General features: G+C 41.3%; 1 protein-coding gene across 5 annotated transcripts in view; it reads left to right on the top strand.

Moving 5' to 3' along the window:
- SPATS2L (spermatogenesis associated serine rich 2 like) overlaps positions 1–20,184 on the top strand; it is a 167,702-nt gene that overhangs the window by 19,721 nt on the left and 127,797 nt on the right. For all 5 annotated transcript variants that reach the window (XM_012802228.2, XM_003785045.3, XM_012802227.2 and 2 more), the window contains exon 2: positions 2,544–2,592. The gene's annotated coding sequence lies outside the window, so the exon portion shown is untranslated. The remainder of the gene's footprint in view (positions 1–2,543; positions 2,593–20,184) is intronic.

Below are 20,184 nucleotides of genomic sequence, written 5' to 3'. Positions count from 1 at the left end.
TTTGCACTTCTTCGTATATGAGGCTATTTTCCATATCATTAGATAGGAGGAAAAAAATTCAAATGCTTAAGACACACTCCTAGAAAGTTTGGAAAGTTATAAAAAAAGAAGAAAATCACATGTGATCCTTTACCCTAAGGATAACCACTACTAAAATTTCTATTTTTTTTCTTTCTAGGCTAAACAAAACTATAATTTATGTATCCAAATGAGGCTTGCACCTCAAAGTTGTCATCTTTGAGGCTTATGCACATATTCTGGCAAAGTTACCATTGCATAAAACATTTTTAGAATCCCTTTCCAAGGCAATTTAAGAACCAAATTTTCTATAGACTCTCATGCATGGAGTACTTGGGTAGAAACATAGCAAAGTGACATGTTTGACCATTGTGTGCCTTCTAAACACATACGCTGCAAACATTTAATCATTCTGTAAAAGATCTCATCATTGTCCTTTCTAAGAACCATAAATATCTTGTGCTGACTTCTGTTGCAGTGGGAGATGGGGTTACCCCAAAGGCTGTTTCTTCCAGTGTCAAAGATTGATGGATATTTGGGGGTATGTTTAAAAGTCTTTATTAAAAATTAAATCCATCACCGTTTAATATCTCATTTGACAACTCAGGCTATTTGTTACTTTGTCAACCTGACAGTGTTTGCCTTTTGTGGTACATAAAGCAAATCAGGAAATTGTTTTTGTCAAAATCTGAAAAGCATATTTTGAAATCAATTCCTTTTTAATAGAAGTGTGACACTCACTAAATTATCCTCCTCCAAGGAGTTTTTGTGAAAGCAAAGCTACCTAAGGGTGACCGTTAAATACAGTCAGTAGCATCATGTGTGGAAGTAAGCATTTCCCAGAGACGCAGGCACATACACGCTCGCGCGCACACACACACACACACAGGGAGAAGAAAAGCTTTCTATTAGCTTAAAGCAGCCGTTCTCAACCTGTGGGGCGCGACCCCTTTTTAACAATGAAAATTCACTGCGGCACTAGGAAGGCTGAGAACCACTGGTTTAAAGCGTGGCACGGGTGTACATGTCCAGGAAGCCGAGTGGTTCAATACCAGCCGAGTTCTTGTCTCTTCAGCTTTTTGCCTGCAACGCTATTAACGTGTAGAAAACAAATCTAACTTGGGGCCCAAACAGCCCATGAGTTGTTTGGTTTCTGCCTCATTTTTCACATTTTTATACTCCCCATCAGCTTAGCATGACACCCTGCTCCCTCCCAGACTGGGGTCCCAGGATTGGGGATTGGTGCGGACTGGGGGAGGCTGAGTGTGTGCAGTTGTCCTCAGGTCGGCTTCCCTCGCCCCCTGATTGCCACGATTTCATGTGCTGAGAATTTATCCAGTTTTACAGAGCTAATTACGAGGTGCAGGCTGCACCCCCTGTTGAGATCCTGGGCAGCAATCACCGTGCCTGGCACATGTTCAGGCAAGGTTTGTTGGATCAATTAGGGGTTACAAGATAGTCTCCCAAAAATGGACCTTGGGAGAAAAAGTTAGTCTGAAGGAAAGTCAGAGGTGTAGATTAGAATGTCAGGATTGCCAGGTCAGTCCTCTCATTTAAAGAAGAAACCCAGAGAGGTTGGCTGACTTGGAGAAGGCCACCCAGAGAGCTGATGCCAGAGCCAGGCACAGCGTCTCATTCCCGGGGGCCCTGTCCCGTCCTGCCAGCATATCCCTCACTGCTGGTCTCCAGTCATAGAGGGTGATCTTCTGACTCTGTCATCAGTGACCAGGGCATTTGAACCGTCACAGAGTGCTCAGTAAAGCTTTGGAGACGTAGGGATTCTTAAGAAACACTTGAAATGCTGGGCAAGTGAGTGAGTGGTTGGTTGACTTATGACGATGGCACCCTTCTCTTTGCCTGGATGGTTACTGGCCAGATGGTGACTTATGTGGGGTTGTGTGTCCCTTACAAGCTCTCTCTTAAGAGAGGAGAATACCATAACAACAATAGCTAACATTTTTAATAAACTGGACAGGTATTGTTGTGGTGAACAGCCCAGGCTCTGGGGCCAGATTGCCACAGTTAGAATCCCAGCTCTGCCCCCGACCCTGGCATATTTTCGAGTGACAGCTGATTTGACCCCTCTGTGCCTCATTTTCTGGCATCTGTAAATGCCAGCGATACCAGTGCTACCTCTGCGTATTGAAGGAGTTAGCCTGCGTGAAGCCCTACAGTGATGCTAGGCGCTTTCTGAGCAAGCAGTAAATGTTAGCTAAGCACTATTGTTATTAAATATCACTGTCAGATGCTGGGCAGTGTGCTAACGGCATCGCACATGTTATGTCCCATCCAGTCAACAACTTTGTGAGGAAGGTAGTTATTATCCTCATTTTACTGTCAAGGAAACTGAGGCACAGAGAGGCTATTCCACCTACCCAAGGTCGCATGGTCATTAAGCCATGGGTGAGGTCTAACTCCCTGTGCACCAGGCTCAGACCCTGTGTCTGGGTGTGGATGCCAAGGGGAATGGGTGGGGTGGCTCTGCTGCGAGATCCGCCTGACCTCCCGAATCTCCTTTTTCCTAGAACACTTCCGACCCAGGCTGCTTCCCGGAGCCTCTCTGTGGATTCCCAGGTGAGTAGAGATGGGTCTTCCTTCTCTGCATCCTCCTCTGCCTGCGCTGCCAGCTGTCCCTGCAGCTGACAGCTGGGGGCCTTGTCACAGCCTTTGGGTTCAGCCATCTCCCAGGGCCAGCATCACAGTGTAGATCGAGGTTCTCCTCCCCTGGGCCTGAGGACTCCTTCCCCACCCACACTCTATACATTGGTGGTTCTGTAGGTATCTTCAGGGCAATTTCATGCATGGAAAGGATTTTGAAGTACCAAAACAAACAAACAGACATTCTTGGGATTTAGGGAAGAATTATGGTTAGTAATGGTGGGCTGTAGAGCCAGACTGCCTGGCTTTCCTGAGCCACCGTGATAGTCATTTGGTGATTGTCCTCCCTGCTGTTGAGGAATGTGCTCTGGTGACTCTGGAGGCCTGACTTGGAATCAGCAGCTCTCGGTCAGCCCTGAGGGGAGTGGAGGGCCCAGACTTCCCAGGCGGCCTGGCTCTGCGTGCTGCCTGCTGTGCTGTCCTCACAGGCCACTCACTTCTCTGAGCCTCATTTTCGTCCTCTCTAAGGGGGGATTATTATGCCCACCTTGCACAATTGTTCAGATGCGTCAAGCTCATGTACGTAAAGTTGATCTACACAAGATTGACGTTCGATAAAACGGTGACTGTTACTGTTAGCAGCAGTTACTGGTATTTGCGTGGATATTTTGAAAGCATCTGCTGGACAGCAAGCATGTTGTTCATACTTGTCCTTAAAATATTTTTATTTTTCCCTCCAGCAGTCTTGTTTAAATTAATTTTCTTAACAAGCCGTATATCCCTTGTGAAAAGGTCATCCTTGGGCCAGACCCTGTCAAATGATCATAAATTCCAAATGGAGGTAGTGCAAATTAATGAGGTCTTATGGCCTCCTGGATATTTCTGTTACTGTTCATATAAATTTGATTCTTTCTCCATAAACCCAAACCTTTAGTGGTCAGAAGGTGACTGTAACTTTTTAAGGAGCCATTAACATTGGTTGTTTTCCATGGATGGAATAGACTATTTTACCTCCTCCTATCTGAATCACCATAGAAAACACTTTTCTTTGTAGTTGTTTATAGAGAATTATTATGAAAACAGCTGGTGGATTCTCTCTCTCTCCCTCTCTCTCTCTCTCTCTCATTGCCAAATACAAACTAGCATGCTCGTGTGCAAATGCACACACACACACCCATAGACACTCTGCTTAGCTTCTTTTGGGTTAGGCCACTGAAGAGTTACTATGTAAATTCTGGCAGCTTCCTACCCATCAGACAAGCAAGGGCGCAATCAATTCCTGTTTTCTTGAAACGTAGACCAAATAATCAGAAACTCTGATTATTCTGCTGGAAGGCAACAGCTTGATGGAAAGATGTACCAATTGAAAACAATTCTGATCATATTTTTGTCAGGAGAATAAGATGCCTCCAGCTGTCTGTCACTAATCATATTAGAAATAAAAAGCAGGAATGTTTTGGCCTGCAAAAGATGAATCGCATGTTGGGCCGAATGGTGACATTAGACAGCCCTTCTGCAACCAGTCTTGCCAGGCTGTAGCCGTCTGAAGCATATGCCACATGAGCACACTTAAGGAATTTTCTAATTACAGCTCAGAGGCTTTACTTTTATCTTTTTATGCTTGTGCTGCAGACATCACTGATTGAAATGATTTCTCCCTCCGCATAATCCTATTGCCAGCAGTTAGGAAAGACTGGGACGATGGTAAATGAAACCCACACTAACTGAAGAGGTGTCTGAATTCAATTAGGAAGAGGCCGGTCCCATGTGGACACAGAAGCCATATAAATCCATTTTAATTGTGAGCTCTGGCACCTATCTGGTCATGTTTATTTTGGATGCAAGTGCCAAAGCTGGATTTAGACCAGAACTCACAGATCTTCGAGTTCTAATGACTAATTTGGGTACCTATTGAATCCCTTAATTCATTTCTTAATTAGTTCTCCCAGAATTAGAGAGTTGCTTGGTTATAATCATTTTCACACATTTCTCACAAATCAAAACAAATATACATAGATTTTTGTCCCCCTGTGATTCACTCATTTGGTCCTAAAGAATTATTCTCGCTGTTATCAAAACAAAAATAGTAATGCTAACAACAAAACTGACATTTTTCAAGGTGGTGTAGAGAACATAGACTGAAGCTGCAGGAGGAATGGTTGTGAATTCCAAATCAAGTCCTGATAGCCTTGGGACCTTGGGCAAATTACCTTCCCTCTCTGTGCCTCCCTTTCTTGTAAAATGGGGAGAATGATCGCACCTAGCTCACTGGGTTGTTTTCATGATCCGACAAGCTAGTGTGATTATTGTACGTGCGAGTTGGTGTGTGCGAAGTGCCTGGCACAGTCATAAATGTTAGTTATAGTATGTGGTGCCAGTAAGACAAGGGCGGACCACTGAGCACATTTTGTTGGTGCCACAGTATTGTTATCTAAGTATGTTTCATTTCCGCACTCCATTTGGAGAACACTCAGAGTGGGAATGAAAACACTGGAGGCTGAATTTGAAATTAATCCCCATCATTTGTGCTTGTGCTCCTTAGTTTGGTTACAGAAATAACATTTTTGGCTTCCCAGACTTGATCGGTATTAACTTGAAACTCTTTTGGTGCAAAATTGCTTTAAAATTTAAATGAACATTTTGTTCTCTCCATTTATATAATTTATTTCCTCATTAAGAGGAAAAATGTGATTATATATACTCTGCTTTTCTTCCAATTGAAAAATGTGATTATAATATATTTTTAAAAGTGTGTGTGTGTGGAGAGAGAGAGAGAGCGATACAGTGCGAGACGGAGAAAAAAGAGATGGGAGAAATAGGTTTCAGTAAATTCATTGGAATTTTCAAACTGTTTTTACCGGACTAAAATGCATTTAATGTCATAGTTCAGATTTAGTGAATATGCAGAAGTGAAAGTCTACTAAAGGTAAATGTAGTAATTTAAGGAACTTTCCTCATGGCTACATAAGAGTTAGTTAATATTAAAATTAACTGCCAAGAGATGCATTGGAATTAATTTCCCTTAGGCTACTTTCTCTTTTTTAAAAAGAATAAGTTAGCTACTTGTGTGTGTGTGTGTTTGTGTGTGTGTGCGTGTGTCTATTCTAGAGAAATCTATATACATATACATTCAGAGATGTGAACGTGGTCTCTATAAATAGTAGGTTGAATGAATGAACTGTGGTGTACTATGTTGGAATACTCTACGGCAGGGAAAAATGGACTAGAGCTAAAACACAGACATAGCATTCAAAGAAAGAAAATACAAAAGAATACGCAGAGGTCCTATTATATTTATAAGAAGTCTGGAAACAGATTAAACTCTATTGCTAAGGTGTGCATACAAAAGGGGCTGAAACTATAAAGAAAAGCAAGGAACTTACTACTGTAAGAATCAGGTATCAGGATAGTGGTCACCTCTACAATAGGGAAAAGAAAGGGCCTGGAGGGCTGCTGGGGGGCTGGCAGTATTGGATATTGTGACAGGGCAGGTATTGCCCCGGGCAGTATACAGCCAAACACGAGTTTTTTAATTCACCTTCCTATTTATGAATTATAGTTATTAATTGTAAGAATTAAAAAGAACAACACATGCATTAACTATCTCTTTGGGCTGAGCTAGTTCATCCCTTGTCTTGCTAGTTTTAGGTCTAGAGAGTTCTGTGAGTGTAACTGGCTCTTAGCAGTAAACTACTGCTTTACTGAATGGCATAGTGGTCTCCAAAGTGGGATATGCACCCAGGGAGCTCTTGAGACAATTCATTTGGGTGGGAAAAGAAATTGATTGGAAATTGCCTTTACCTTTATTTTGTCGTCAGTAAACAGTATGATGATTGATGGTGACTGTGTTGACATTGGCACCATCTTGAGTCCACGTGTCAGGGTGGTCAGGTATTACCTGGAGGACAGGTGAGGAGGAATGGGACGCACAAACCAGGGGCTTCCCCTTGGTTATTTTGTGAAATGTATTATGCCTGGGTAACTAGATTTACGAATCCTATGTTTTTAGTGTTAATAAACCTTCACAAACTTAGCAGATTCTACAAAGAATTATCATAAATTGAAGACAATTTTTTTTTTTGGAGACAGAGTCTCACTCTGTTGCCTAGGCTAGAGTGTTGTGGCATCAGCCCAACTCACAGCAACCTCAAAGTCCTGGGTTCAAGTGATCCTCCTCCTTCAGCCTCCCGAGTAGCTGGGACTACAGATGCCTGCCACAATGCCCAGCTAATGATTTTTTTTTCCCTCTTTTTAGCAGAGATAGTGGTCTTACTTTTAGTCAGGCTGGTCTCGAACTCCTGAGCTCAAGTAATCCACCCAAAGTGCTAGGATTACAGACATGAGCCACCAGGCCCAGCCAAGTAAAGATAATTTTAATATTGTAAGCAACAAGAAAATAAAAAAGCATTGCCCGAACTCTTCGTCAGCCATATTATGAGGCAATGATGGTCACCACTGAATCAAATTTGGCGAGAAGCTTGCCACCACAATTTTATTTTCTTTCATTTTTGAAATTAAATCATAAAGAGGTAGATCATGTATACATTAATGCATTTATGGGGTACAATGTGCTGATTTCATATGCCATTTGGAATGCTTACATCGTACTGGTTAATATATCCCTCACTTTATTTACTTAATTATTGTGTTAAGACATTTACTCTATACTTAGTAGACAGACACATGAAAAAATGCTCATCATCTTTAATCATCAGTGCAAATCAAAAGCACTTTGAGATATCATCTAACTCCAGTAAGAGTGGCTCACATAACAAAGTCCCTAAACTACGAATTTTGGCGTGAATGTGGAAAAAAGGGAACACTTCTGTACTGCTGGTGGGAATGCAAGCTAATACATCCCTTTTGGAAAGAAGTATGGAGAATACTCAGGGATCTAAAAGTAGACCTGCTGTTCGATCCTGGTGTATATTTCTCTACTAGGTGTATATCCAAAAGACAAAAAAATCACTTTATAACAAAGATATTTGCACCAGATCATTCATTGCAGCTCAATTCATAATAGCCAAGTCATGGAGTGCCCATCGACCCATGAATGGATTAATAAATTGTGGTATATGTACACCATGGACTATTATGCAGCCTTAAAAAAAGATAGAGACTTTCCCTCTTTTATGTTTATATGGATGGAGCTGGAACATATCCTACTTAGTAAAGTATCTCAAGAATGGAGGAAAAAGTATCCAATGTACTGAGTACTATTATGAAACCAATTTACAATCACTCACACTTTCATATGAAGAATAGATCACAATTTTAAATGAAGGTGGAAGACATATGGGTTTAAAACCACTGTAATTAATCTTGAGCCTCATCCTGTGTGTTTTGACATTGAGGTATGGGGATTAGCAAACATTACATCAATTCCGTCATCTTTCTTTTCTATTTTTGTTCATGTTTTATAAAGTATATAACATATTAATTCAATAGCATATATATGAATTGTAAATAAACAACCAAATATATTTTGGGTTCAAAACACGTGTGATGAATGTATCTTGGATGCCACTGCTATGTCACTTACTGTGAATAATTAAAATGTGCAAAAGAGTCTACATACTATAGGCAATTCATCACACCACTAAAGAACTTTAATTTTTTTCTCTTGTGACCCGATTAAAGTGTATTTGAATATATTGCAGCCATTTCTAAATGGACGCATACTGCCCTTCCTCACACCAAATATGTATCTGATACGTAGCATTTATTCTACCCTAACTCAAGAACTTAGTTAGAATATTTCAAGAATGGAAATGATTTAAACATTCATATGTCTGGAAAAAATCAATGAATATCTTCCAAAACAAGTTAAACATTGCTTTCAATATTGTTCCTGACAAGTTGTAAATAGTTACTGTTCTATTTCCTTTGGATCATTCATTATAAGGCTATGAGGAATGCTGAAATTCTTTATTTTTCAAGCACATATACATATGAAATAACTGAATTTTGTATTGTTCACTCTCAGTAAAATTTTCTTTCTGTGAAAAGAAAATTTCTTTCTTAGAGAATGCATAGTGCTGAAGAAACAGATATGGTAATAACGATCATTATTTCACTTAGCCTCCATTTTCCAAAGTGCTGAGTTATAGTGTAATCTATAGTTCATACTTTTTAACCAGCTCTCAATATATTATCAGCCCAGGGCCTCTCACTGGTGACGAGGATGACTTATTATTTGTCAGATTTTAAGCACTACCCCATGAAATGTTAAACTTCTATTGGCAGCTGTTGTCTGAAGGTTTGCAGGTGTCTGGACTAATGCTTTGAAAGACTAGCATTAGCAATAAATCATAGCATATGAAATTTTCCAATAAAGTAATGGAGAGGATTTTGCATTCTGCATCCTCTAAGCTTTGGTATTTGGAAGTTATTATAGTTATGTGGGAAATTAAAGTAAAGGGGTAAAACATTCTCAGGCTTTAACCCTTGAACTTTGAGCCAGCTATAGTCAATAGCAAAGCATCCTGGTAGCTTTGTTCTCCTACCCCTCAGATTTCTTGGCTATGGGAACTGACAGAGTGCCAAGTATAGGCCTAATTGCATTCCTTGTTACTGAAAAAAAAAAAAAAAAACTCAAAGGAATTTTCCTTTCCTTTCAAAGAGATACCTGCGCATTAACATTTTCTGGGATAGCAAAATTGTTTATAAGACTTTTGCAAAACTTTGGAAAAGAGAGCTTGAAGAGGGTACTGGAAGCCAATTAAGAGGTACGCACCACTTACCTAGAGCAGCAGAGAGTTAGGGAGATAAAATCAAAAAAGTCGGAGAGATGGGTCTTTGTCCTCAAAGAGCTTGCTCACTCTGTGATTAACAATCTGTTGGCCTCTCTTCCCTTCTCTATGATGAGCTGAAAGATTTAGCAAGATCGATCATTGTGCTAGCCCCATGGCAGGTCACCAACTAAGTTCTACTTTGTTCACCGGCATTCCCGGTGCTGTGCCCACTGCCTGCTACGTAAGAGATGTTCAATTAGTATTTGTTGGCTAATCAAATAAATTCAGGTAGATCTTTCTGTGATCTGTGTATTGGCAAATTAATTTATCAGGCCAGATATACTCTGGACCAGATCAACTCTAATGAAGGAATCAGCAGCCAACTTTAGTAGATTGGGTTCCTCCAATACATGGAGTTTACATTATAGTAGGGGAGCCATACAATGAAGAAACAAGTAACCAAGTGAATAAACACCATAGTCACAGCTAGTGAGAAGGGCTACAAAAGACCTAAACGAGGGCAGTGCTGTGATGTGTACTAAGGGCTTAGACTCAGGGGTCCTCAAACTCTTTAGACAGGGGGCCAGTTCACTGCCCCTCAGACCATTGGAGGGCCGGACTGTGGGCCTCGGGACCAGTCGGCTGCTAAGCAGGACAGGCAGTGGTGGCAAAAACACCTGGCGGGCCAGATAAATGTCCTTGGTGGCCCGTGGGCCCTAGTTTGAGGACACCTGGGAGAAACCAAAGCCTGGAACAATCTGAAAACCCAGTGGTATTGAAGGAATTGATACAATCTTCCAGAAGGGTTTATTTACTCCAGAAGTTAGCACATCCAATGAAAAGATTCATCTCATCATGGCTTTTCCTAATACATGTAGATTTGCAGAGTTCTTGCCATACCCACAGTATCAATGTCTACTTGATAGAATTTTGCTGTTAACACATCAGTCGGTTAGCACTCGTGCCGAGGCCAAGAGGTATCTCTCTGCTTCACTTCCCCTCTTCTCCAAGCTGCAGCTTCTCTCCCAAAGCCAGGCAGCTGTCTCCCAAATGTGCACTGTCAGTCACGTTGGAAACCAGATGACCCAAAGAGGTGGATCAGCACAAGTTTATCATCAAAACTGAAAGAAAGAGAGAAAGAGAACCTCAAAGCAAATGCCCTTCTGACGCTTCTGTGAGTCAGAAGTGTTATCTTTGTACCTTAAAGATGGAGCACTTAATGAAGATTTAGGTACAAACTACACATCACTCTTCAGGTGTGCCGAACTATGTTAACCAGAAAACTGTTCCTTAGGGTTTACAATTTCCCTTTTTTCCTAAATAAAAAAAATTCTAATGTGAACCATCGAGTTTCAACAACACATATTATTGTATATAGGGCAAACAGCAAATAAGACACTTGCCTTATGAAATAACAGTTCGTGTTAGCTGGGCACAATGGCTCATGCCTATAATCCTAGCCCTCTTTGAGGCCTTGGTGGGTGAATTGCTTGAGCTCAGGAGTTCAAGATGAGTCTAAGCAACAAACAGTGAGACCCTGTCTCTACTAAAAAATAAAAAAACTAGGGCCAGTGCCTGTGGCTCAAGGAGTAGGGCTCTGGCCCCAAATACCAGGGGTGGTGGGTTTGAGCCTGTCTCTGGCCAAAAAAAAAGAACTGCAAAACAAAACAAAACAAACAAAACAATCAGTTTAGCTTAGGAAAGAATTAAGAAAATAAAATAAAATAACTAGTCAGGTATGGTGACTTACACCTGGAGTCCCAGCTACTCTGGAGACTGAGGCAAGAGGATTGCTCAAGCCTAAGAGTTTGAGGTTGCTGTGAGCTGTGATGCCCCAGCACTCTACCCAGTGTGACAGAGTGAGACTCTATCTCAAAAACAGAACAAAACAAAACAAAACAAACAAGCAAACAAATAAAAAACCCAGCTCATTTTAACTCGGCAAGTTGAAAGTAATTTTGGCTTTTCTCTTTTCTTCAAGCTTTTCTATGGAAATAGGCCACACTCATTTTTATCCCACCATTCTTCATAACCTTACAGCATACTTCCTGTTTATGCTTTTAAGAGCTGTTTTTTAAAGACCCTTAAGGGATGTTCTTTAACACATTCCTTTTGAAAATAATTATTCAACTATAGTACCCCTTAGAATGTCTGAGGGCTTGGAAATATAGTAACTTCTTAATGAGATATGTTTAATGGTCTATGCAGCGTCTCGAAATGTTTACACCTGGTTTAGTTAACATAAATTATATTTAATTAGTCATTCTAGAATAGAAGTAGATATTTCAGAATCAATTCAGTACCTAAAACCTGCCATTTGCTTTTTATGTATACCATTCATAGATAAAATTCTATGTCTAGTATTTATAGATTTACAAAGCATGTTGGCAGTAACATAAAGTCAATTCTTATGAACTTTCGGAAATAATATGAAGAATGTGTCTTGTTGGGGCATGAAAAAGACTAGAAGATCGCTCTAATAAAATTCTTTGTAAACTTGAACCTGCTATCCAAATGGAAAGTAATGGGTTGCTGTTATTTTTCCGTTGTGACACGCAGAACTTCTGGGCTGAATGGCAGTCTGTAACTTTTGGTTCTAAAGCTGAATATATTCTTGTTCAGAGTGAGTTTTCCTTTTCCGCATGTGACCCTTGTGTCAGAGGTGCTCTGAGGTCCTTAGCTGAGTTCTTGCCGACTGCACTTGACTCCTGAGTGCTCCGGACGACACTCGTGCCTTCACATGATGCTTCACGTGACACTTTAGGAAGGTGTGCTTTCTAGGAAGGAACCTCGACCTATGTCACATTTACAGTCCACAGCAGATGACTAACAGCCCCTTTCTGGCTGTCTTCCCACTCCTTCGTCAACACTAGGAAAGGACTGGGAAGTCACTAGTTCCTGGTCTTGTGTGGCCTCTGTTTTGTCCTCTGACATGAGCTGTGCCTGCAGAAGCTCTCTGCCATCTCTTTGACGCCCTCCACGCTTGCTAGCTTTGTATCTTCTTGAGGCTGGTGCCTGCTTTCCAGTTCTTCTGGCTACCTGTGTTTTTTTCCTGCAAATCTCCTGTCCTGGTGGGTCTCTCTTTGTTCCCCCAACATTTTCCTCACTGCAGCCTCTTTTTTGCTCACCCCTGCTACAAGGGACCAGAAACAAGGCAGCATGTCCTGGGGATGTTCCTCTGCCAAGTTTCCACCACCCTCTTCCCTGGGTAAATTGCTCTTTTCTGGGCCGCTCCAGAGTTGCCAGCTGCATCCTTGCTTTCCAGTCCTTCCAGAAAGCTCATGTGGAGTGGGTGCAGCTGGAGGGGGAGGGCCAGGGAGGCTCAGCCCTTTCTTATGGAGCGTTCCTCCAGAGAAATGCCACATTGTCCCCATCAAGGACCCGGCCATGGGAACAGACTCCCTGACGGTCACCATGGGTTACACAAATATTACTTCCACTTAGCTTGACCTTTCATTGTGCTCCAAAATGGCTGAAAATACTTAAAGCATGTACAGTTTTCTGTAAACAAAAATAAATGGGGTTCTTTTAAGAAGGCGCACTTGAACTTTTGCCCTTGTTCTTCATTTTTGAGTCATTATATCCAATTCCAGGTTTCCTTTCATCTTGTGTTTTGCTTTTTTGAGAAACACCTAATTTCTCTACTAATAAAAATTATGAATCGCAGAAGCAATGTAATTGTTAGGATAGCTCCGACGGCCTTAAAATACTTAGCGCAGGGAATTCTCGAGTCTTGCTACATTTCTTAAGTGCTTACTGTGTGCATTTGTGTGTCATTGGCAGTCTGACTTTTTTTTTGGTAACAGAGTCTCCCTGTGGCAGTCTGTAACTGTTGGTTCTAATGCTGACTATGTTCTTGTTCAGACTGAGTTTCCCCTGCTTTGCTTTGTCTCCCCCAGTCGAGTGCTATGGAGTCATAGCTCACAGCAACCTCAGACTCTTGGGGTCAAGCAATTCTCTTGCCTCCTGAGTAGCTGGGATTACAGGCGTCCACCATAACACTCAGCTATTTTTAGAGATGGAGGTCTTGCTATAGCTCAGTCTGGTCTCGAACTCATGAGCTGAGGCAATCCACTGCTTCGGCCTCCTTGAGTGCAGACTAACTTCTTAATTCTGTAACTGCTTTAACCCAGGCAATCCCCACGACAGCCCTGTGAGGTGAGTAGTGTTATCATTTGTCTGTGTTTTATGGAGGTAGACACAGGGGCAGAGAGACGTTAAGAACATGCCCGAGATCACACAATTAACTATAGGTGGGGCATGGATTTGGACCAGGAAAGTCTGACTTTATTGCCCACATGCTTGATCCCTGAACTAACTGCTGGATGGCTCAGGTGCATCACGTAAACTCATCTGTGTAATGGGACTAGCTACATTTAACTTACTAAGTTGTGAGGGTCAAATAAAATAATTATCTGAAAGGGCTCAGTAAACTGTGGAGTGCTGAGCATAAGATGTAGGTCTGGGGGAAACATCAGCATGATGTTTTCTGTTGGTCAGATGAGTCTTCTTGTGAGTTTGGCCCTCACTGCCTGGGTGTACTGCTGGTTCAGAGGATAAACTGTGTTTTTCTTGAGATTATCTTGAAATCACAGAAAGTCTCAGGTTACACAGTGAAATGACCCTTTTCCTTCAAAATGGTGGCATTTGAAAGCATTTAATGCAGTGTTTTTCAACCTTTTTTATCTCACAGCGCACACGCGAACCTATAGTCGAAGTCCCACAGCACACTTAAATTACGTTGATCAGGCTCAGCATCTGTAGCTCAAGCGACTAAGGCACCAGCCACATACACCAGAGCTGGCAGGTTCGAATCCAGCCCGGGCTGCCAAACAACAATGACAACTACAACCAAAAAATAGCAATAGTTAGGCGTTGTGGCGGGTGCCTGTAGTCCCAGCTACTTGAGAAGCTGGGGTAAGAGAATTGCTTAAGCCCAGGAGTTGGAGGTTGCTGTGAGCTGTGATGCCATGGCACTATACTTAGGGCAACAGCTTGAGGCTCTGTCTCAAAAAAAAAAAAAAAATTATGTTCATCGAAAAAAGAATAAAAAAATACTGTGCTTTGAAAGATTCAAATGTAATTTAATTAATGATCTTTAAAAATTTTCACAGCACACCTAAGATCCTCTCACTGCACGTCGGTATGCTGGGGCACACTGGTTGAAAATCACTGGTTTAGAGCATAGGCCAAACTTGGTATAATATTTTTAATATGCCATGTTTAATATCACTGTTTGCCTTTTGCTCAATGTGCTCTTGACACCCTCCCCCTTTTTTTTTAAATAGTGCAAAATAAATTATCTTCCCAGTGTCTATTCGCCACATACCACAGACTTGTCATTACCTGCCCTTTGGTGTGTAACACTGGATCTGGGACATGTCTCTCGTCACCAGCACCAGGCCCTGAAACAGAAGGGCTTTTGGGCAAGGTTTTGGCCAGTGGACAAGAAGTGGAAAATAAGTCTAAAGATGAGAATTTAGAAAGGCCAGAGACCAAAATAACCAGGCCCCAATATGTGGGGTGGGAGGCCAGAACCAGAGCCACAGCAAAGTCTGCAGATGACGGAAAAAGAGTGGGAAGCCCTGGAAGAAAGAGAAAGAGGATGAGCCAGACAGGAGACATGTGTTTCCTTAGGGGTGGTTACAGGACAGCAGAGCTCTCCTCCTCTGATGCTGGGCCTGCCTTCCCCGCTCTGGGCCTCCTCCCTGTTTTAGGGTCTAACGCCTTCATTTCCCAGTGTGCCCTCACAAGGCAGCATGTCAGGCTTCTGAGCTCATACAGTCCAGTGGGGAGGTATAGAGAGAGGAAGTGGATAGCCCAAAGGCTTGACCTTTTGTGAGTCTTTGGAGCTTTTCTGCATCCTAGAAATTGAATTCTTCCTGGTGTTCTGTGAGATTGGCATTGTATACTCCGGATCACCCTGTTTGGGGGGCGTCTTCTAAGCTATGTGATCATAATGAGCTATGTTTTTCCTCTTTTCTGGGTAAGAACAATGTCCTTGCCATTCACTCTCCAAAAATAGCAGGCAGTTATGATGGAAGACTATCCTTATGTTAGGAAAGAAGTTGGCAGTCTCAATAATGTGAAAATATCCAATTTAGAAAACATGTTTAGAAGGAAAACCTGCTGTAAGTCCTTTTTGGAATCAGGTGGAATATATGTGAATAAATAAAACATTTTAAAGAAAATATGTGGTCTGACAATACATCCCACTTTCTTTAGTCGTACAGGTACTTGTTGGTTTTGCCCAACCTTTGGATGTAATTTCTGTTACTTCATTAAAATGTCAGACTGCAGACTGGTTCTTGCATCTAATTGGGAGCATAAATTGGGCAAAGGTTTTCTGGATGCCTTTGTGAATACTGGTAAGTGTACAGGAGGGTACTTAACCCAGGGGCGGGAGTGCAGAGAAAAGAAATCAAGTCCCAAAGAAAGAGCCAGAAGGGAAAGTATAACTGGGGAGTATCTAGTAAATACGCTCATCTACTTGAGTTGGCGTTCATTAGACTGATGGAGATCAGCACCTCTGCCCCGCTGCACCAGCTCACTTGCTCACTTGTGCCTATATGGTGTCTCTTTGTGCATTGCTACCCTGGTCAGGGCACTTAGCAAGCAAGTAACTCAAGTAAACTAAAGTATATGATTCCCTGTCTATGTGGTGGTTTGGCAATATGTTTGTTTTGTTTTTAATCTCTTATAAATATGCTTACAAATTTTATTTCTAGGAATTTATACTAGGGCAATATTAATAATGAAGGATATGTGCAAAAGTTTTAGCCATAAAGATGTCCAAGGCTGGGTACAATGGCTCACGCCTGTAATCCTAGCACCCTGGGAGCCCGGGGAGGGTGGATTGCTTGAGCTCAGGAGTTCAAGACCAGCCTGAGCAAGAGTGAGACCTGATCTCTACTAAAAATAGGAAAACCAAGTGGGTGTCATAGCAGGCACCTGTAGTCCCAGCTACTTGGGAGGCTGAGGCGAGAGGATTGCTTTTTAGCCTAGGAGTTTGAGATTGCTGTGAGCTATGATGAGGCTACAGCACCTTACCCAGGGCAACAGAGTTGAGACTCTGTTTCAAAAAAAAAAAAAAGATGTCCATTACAGTGTTGTTTATAATAAAGTAAATAGGAAATCACTTAAATATCCAACAATTTAGATGAGTTAAATATGTTATAAATATTCTGTTACAGTCAGACAATAGATGATATTTGTAGATAAATATTGATAATGAAAAAGTTTATGGTATATTAAGTAACAAAATATTACAACAAACATATAGACACAGTAGTATTATATTTTGTTAACATATGTATATTCTTAGAAAATGACCCACAAATATATTTAAGAGTTTTGGGGGGGGTTGGCAGTTTTTTGGCCACCTCCAGTATATAGGGCTGGCCCCCTACTCCTTTGAGCCACAGGTGCCACCCTATTTAAGAGTTTTGAAAGTAGTTCTCTGGGTAATAATTTACAGGCAAAATATTCTTCTATTTTATGTCTTGATTTTTCTTCTCTTAAACATATACTGCTTTCATAATAAGAAACAACAAATGTTATTTTTATTTGAAAAAAGAAAAATACATGAATCAAACTGTAGAAAGTGACTGGCCCTGGGTAACTAGAGAGACTTCATAAGTGGCTTTTCAGGTGAATTTATTTGTAAACATATTTCAGCTGAACACGTGTACCATGATTTTGAGAACGGTGTCTGTGTTGTAGTATTCTTGATTTAGCAGAGATTATTACCGTTCTTCCTAATCTTCCTAGTCTACCCTGCAAAATGAAGGAACTCAACTTAGTAGGCCAGTTCTGGGGCTTGTTCCTATTCCCAAAGCCAAGGTCTGCACTTTCTAGGTTTACCCAGAGAAACTGCTGAGTGGAGGATTCCTTGCATTTCTCATATTTATAAGCCGTCAAGTGATGAAAATGTATTAATAAGAAGGACTCATTGTATTATTTGTAGCACATTCAGACTAATCCACTCTGAAATCTTTGATCCTCTGCTCCTTTAAAGAGAAACCTTCAGAAGACCTTACTCCTTCTGTCACTTGTTGATTAACCTAGTGTTTGGCTTTTCCGGAGAGCCTATGCTGAGGGTTACATAGCTGAGAGTTCCCAGGTGTTTCAGGGGAACCTGAGCCATAGGTGGGAGGCAGTTGAAGCAAATCGTAACAAAGAAGTCACCACCATCAGAAGATAAAAGTTCCCACCAGCTGTTAAACCCTGACAACCTCTCCGCCTCTTCCTTTTGTACCAAGGAGCCCACTGTCTTAGCCCAGTGAAACAAGATGTCATATATTTTTCTCATTAATCACTCCGGACAGATTGGTACCATAACCAATTTCTCCTACCTTTCTATGAAAACTGTAATTTCAGAATGACTTCACAATGAGTGTAGAGGTAGATTACAGTACACGTCCAGCATACTGACTCTTCCTAATTCTGTAAATTCTGAGAGGATGTTGGTGGAAGGATTATTGCTCCATGAGTTAGGAAACCCATATTTTGGTCTGAGGTTGGCCACAGACTTGTTGGGGAACATTAGAAAGATGACCCAGTCTTTCTAGGTCCAAATTTTTCTCAGTAAAGTGCAAAGGCTGAATTTGGTAGTTTCGAAGCTTCCACCCAGTCCTGAACTTGTATGATGATGATCTACACGGGTCATTTACTGTTGCCCCCAAAACTCAAGCGCAAAGGCAGAGCATCTGTTAACAGTCCGTCCTCTGACTCCCCTGCCCCTTCTCTCTCTTGGTCCAATAAACCACTGTTTCTTGTTTATCTTCCTTTTCTCCTGCCACACTAAATAATCTCAGAGAGGGCCTCATGTTGGCATTCTCTATATCCTCTAATGTATGATGTGTCTTTGTGACTTGTGAAAAAAAAAATTCTTGAAAGCAGCTACATCCATTATTCTCCAGTTTTTAAAGCTATCCTCTGAGCACTAAAAGTCAATTCAAAGATTCCTACATTTGTTATCACTTCTAACCTAACCTGTAGAAGTCTGAGGCTTAATTTGAAGCAGAACATTCCTGTTTGGAGGAATCTATGAGACAGCAGGCTCATAAATATGTAGTTTGATTTATTACTATCATTTAAGACGAAATTAGGATTTTTAACAACATTTTTTCGGTATCTAAATTGCATATGCGAAATTCGGCAGCTGTACATACTTACAGATTCTGTATTTTTAATTGTAGGTATATTATTTTTAAGTTGAATAATAATTTCAAATGAAGCTGCCACAAAATAAAAGTTAGGTTATTGACTAATGAAAGATTTTACAAATTGAATACTTGATCTCTAACTTACAGACTCTGCTGTATGTCATTCCTCCTTTACATAAGTCAGATATCTGTCTGTTTTCTCTGGTGAGGATAGAGAACTCAACGCAAAGAGCCACAGAAGGGACCACTAATTTCCTAACCAATACCTGTTTTTCTCTTCCCTCTCAGTAACACGCCCTGATTTTATTCAAGGGGGTGATATGCTCACCAAAGGACTGTACTTCCTGGCGCCTTTGCGGTTAGGGATGGTCAATGCAGAAATCATCAGGTGGGACTTTCAGGAACCTCTTGAGCAAAGCCGCTGGGCTGTGTGTTTCTTGACTCTGCTTCCTCTTGTTTCCTTCCTGAGCTCCACCCGGTCACAGCTGGCTGGGTCAACTGTTGTCTTATCATCCTCTTTGTTCAAGCCCGGCAAGAAATACAAAGTTCCATTTCTTAACAGATTAAACAAAGCCCCATATTGGCTTGGCATTGGCCTCATTGTCCATTTTTATTTATTTATTTATTTTTGAGGCAGAGTCTCATTCTGTCATCCCAGGCAGAGCACTGTGGTGTCACAGCTCACAGCAATTGCAAACTCCTAAGCTCAAGCCATTCTGTTGCCTCTGTCTCTCAGGTAGCTGGGACTATAGTCGCCTAACACAGTGCCCAGCTAGTTTTTCTATTTTTAGTAGAGACAGAGTCTCACTCTTGCTTAGATTGATCTCAAACTCCTGAGCTGAGGCAATCCACCTGCCTCAGCCTCCCAGAGTGCCAGGATTACAGGTGTGAACCCTGATTGTCCATTTGGGGTTGCGCTGAACCCGTAACTGAGACACATGGAGTGACACAGTGGTGGGTCCATCCTAGGTCGTAGAAATACCCCGAAGGCCCAGATTGGGGGCTTTACTGGGTCCCCAAAGCAAAGCAGGGCTTCTGTGGCTGGAAACGTGGGAGAAGACAGAGACTGAGTAATCTATCTCACCAAGTTTTCCAGTCTCTTCTATGAGTTATTGTAGTCTAATAATCTAGTCAACTGATGCTTTGGTTTGCAAAGTTATATAAACAATGATTTGGTTGCTAGATTCATTTATAGTAAATAAAATTGAAGGCTCAAGGCCATACCCTTACTCCAGATTAGCTATCAGATATGTATCTTTTTGTTTTTTAAGTAATGTCTTATAGTCCGTCACATAACTTCCCTTTGCATTACCACCTTGTATATAGCCCTCTAAAAAGGTAGAATCAAAAGTCTGCCAAAAATTTTTTTTCTCCAACCCACAGCAACTGTATTTTCCAATACAGCTTGCTAATAGAGCAGAGGACATTGTTTCTGAACCTAAAGTTGTGTAACAAGTTAGAGCTAAATGAAATTTAAAATGACTGGTGATAAACCCCCAAAAAGTGGTGCTTTAAAATAGTAATGTCAGCAGGCTATTATGTAACCATAATACTGAGTCTAGATGGAGGAGTTACATGGCAGTGACAAGAAATACTGTTGTCTTCTCTTTGGTATGCTTGCACATGTAAAAAGTGGTTTCTGAACTGATTTTCTGCAGATGCATGTT

The sequence above is a fragment of the Otolemur garnettii genome, unplaced genomic scaffold (assembly GCF_000181295.1).
Source record: "Otolemur garnettii isolate 467f Iridium unplaced genomic scaffold, OtoGar3 scaffold00013, whole genome shotgun sequence".
Taxonomy (NCBI): Eukaryota; Metazoa; Chordata; class Mammalia; order Primates; family Galagidae; genus Otolemur; species Otolemur garnettii.
The sequence above is the reverse complement of the archived record's forward strand: the minus strand, read 5'-3'. Positions and strand labels throughout refer to the sequence as shown.